Source organism: Sceloporus undulatus, chromosome 3 (genome assembly GCF_019175285.1).
Source record: "Sceloporus undulatus isolate JIND9_A2432 ecotype Alabama chromosome 3, SceUnd_v1.1, whole genome shotgun sequence".
In the NCBI taxonomy this organism is placed as follows: domain Eukaryota; kingdom Metazoa; phylum Chordata; class Lepidosauria; order Squamata; family Phrynosomatidae; genus Sceloporus; species Sceloporus undulatus.
Window position 1 is genome coordinate 103,265,044 of NC_056524.1, and position 2,652 is coordinate 103,267,695.

Sequence of the window (2,652 nt, forward strand, 5' to 3'; positions counted from 1 at the left end):
TTTCAGCCTCCATCTCCCCTAGTTCCAAAGCCATCATGTTCCAAGTACGTATGTTATTAGCAGAGCTTGTGTTGTAAGCTGCCTCAATCCTGTGGGAGAGGTGGGATAAAAATTTATTATTATTATTATTATTATTATTATTATTATTATTATTATTATTATTATTATTATTATTACCAAGTGACAGCAGGAACCTGGATGTTCATTGTGAACATATACATGGTAGTCCCACACCTATCATCCATGTTCCCACCAACTGCAGCCTCTCGCTTTTATATGCTGAATGGGACAGTCTAAAGGACAAAGAACAGCAGACACTTTGGCGGGTTACAGACCACCGAAAAGTGGCGGTCTGCTGCCGCTGCTGGTTACAGCCTCCGGGAACCGCAGCAGCCAAACGGCACGGTTCCCGGACGCTGCAAAAAAGGAGCGCAAAAATCGTGCTCCTTCCTGAGCCCTGGAAGAGACACCGCAATTGCCAAAGTGCGCACTCACGGTGTCATTTCCAGGGTGTGACGTGCGGCCGCAGTGCATCCGCTACGTCAAGATGGCAGCAGCCATGTGGAACAGCCGCCACCATTTCGTACAGACTCAGTCCGTGCTAGGGTTAGGGGCGTCTGTAACCCTTTCTAACCCTAGCACGGACTGAGTCCATCCTAGGGTGCCCGTCTGTAACGGGCCTTAGAATCCCCCAGTCTGCAGTCCTAACTGTACAGAATTCCATGTCACATAGAGGATTTTTAAAAAGGCTACCTCTTCAGACCTTCTGCCAACATGTTAATCCACTGAGACCTTGGCAATGGGTGTCATCTTTGCTGCACACATTCTAAGAATGCATGCAGGCAAATGCCTAAAAGAGGGAGACATTCACCAAGAAATTCTGAGGAAGAACCAAAATAAAAATCTGAATAACTATAGAAAGATAGAAAGCCCTGTCAAAAGGAAATTTGAATAAATGCTCCATGTCCCTCCTTCTAGGGAAAAGCACAACCTTCTGTTATAATACAGAATCACCATTCAGGATAACATTTTCAACCCAACGGAAGACAAAGTAAGATTCACAGCAAACATATTTGTCACATATGTGCCCAGGTTGACTCAAGATATTTTACTATCTGAATACACAGAGAAAAACTTGGATGTCTCTCATTCATGGGATTGTCATGAGTAGTCAACTCAAAGGCAGCTAACAACAACAAACAACAAACTATCTTTCTACATTTATGAGCTAGTGAGAGATAACAGAATATTTGTTTAACTGACCTCTCACAAACTGATATTTTCTTACCTTTATCTTTTTTCCTGAGCAGTATATTAACTGGCAGGAATCATAATTCATTTGTTATGCTATAGTTATTACTTTACCAGCCATTGGAAGTCTGCTAACTGCAAAACTCAGTCACAAAGTAACAATTAAGCATCCCTAGAGATAATATTTTCATCTTTCCCAAGTAACCTTTACAATTGTAACTGTAAAATAACCTTTACAATTGTGCTACCTTACATATATTTATTTGCAATCTTTACACAACATTGTAATAGTTTTATTTTAGAATTTTTATAATGTCTCATACTCGCCAACCTTTCACAAATGAAAACTGGGACACATAAGGCCAAGCAACATGAGAATGTGGTCAAGATGACAAGATGTTATTAATAAGGAAGGACATATAAGCTAGGAGAGGCTGCAACATTTTGTTTTTGTCTAAGCCTGCAGGGAAGGGACATATTCTGCCCTCATCTCCTGTCATCTTCCCTTCCAAGCTAATTGAGGGAAAGCTACTTTTACATTTTGGGCTCAATTTCAGCATCTGGAGTAAGCTGAGGACGAAAGGGGAAAGTGAAAAGAGGAGAAAGAAACTGACATTAAAAAGCAGCTGAAAAAGTGAGGCAACAGGGGATTAATTGGATTGTCCCTGTCAAATCAGGATAGTTGGAAGGTGTGATCTCAGTATGGTTGAAATCATTTGTATGATCCTAATGTTTTAAAAACAGTCTCAGCTAAACTGGAATCATTTTTTAGCCTATGTAAAGAAGAGAATTTATTTATTAAGTGAGTGAGATGGAATTGTCATAAAGGCTTCATCTTTTACATTGTTTATTAAGTTCTAGTGTACATTAATTAACTGGGGAAGGAAGACACCAATAGTTCACTGCTATACATGAACAACTTCATGGAAAAAAACGATTGCAATAAATTCTACATATATTGGACAATATTCTACAGAATTTGCAATATGTTCTCCAGTAACTTCTACATATTTTTGACTACTCAGGTGGGAGTTTTACTGACTCATCCACAGCTGAATGAAGACAAAGAAGGAAAGTAAAATAATTGTCTTTAAAAGGTCTGATTCTTAGTTATATTAGCCATTACGGTTATTACTTTTTAAATGCACTTAATAGATTACTCATCTTTTTGACATAATCTTTCTATATGCATATTCCCTCTTGTTTTTCACAGTTGGTTTTGATTGTGAGACTTTTCTCTTGCCCATTTATCTTTCTTCTGTTTTTTCCTTCTCCTTTATTTGTTTTCTTATTTTCCAAGACTTAATGGCTATAAATTCAGGAATAAACATAGAACCATAGAATGGTATAGCTGAAAAGGACTTCAAGGTTAAGCTAGGGCTGGAACAGACCAGCACAATA

General features: G+C 38.6%; 1 long non-coding RNA gene across 1 annotated transcript in view; it reads left to right on the plus strand.

The window, feature by feature from the left end:
• Positions 1–2,349, plus strand: part of LOC121926505 — a 38,211-nt gene extending 35,862 nt beyond the window's left edge. The window contains exon 3 of the long non-coding RNA XR_006103034.1: positions 2,277–2,349. This is a non-coding gene — a long non-coding RNA (uncharacterized LOC121926505). The remainder of the gene's footprint in view (positions 1–2,276) is intronic.
• Positions 2,350–2,652: the final 303 nt, after the last annotated feature.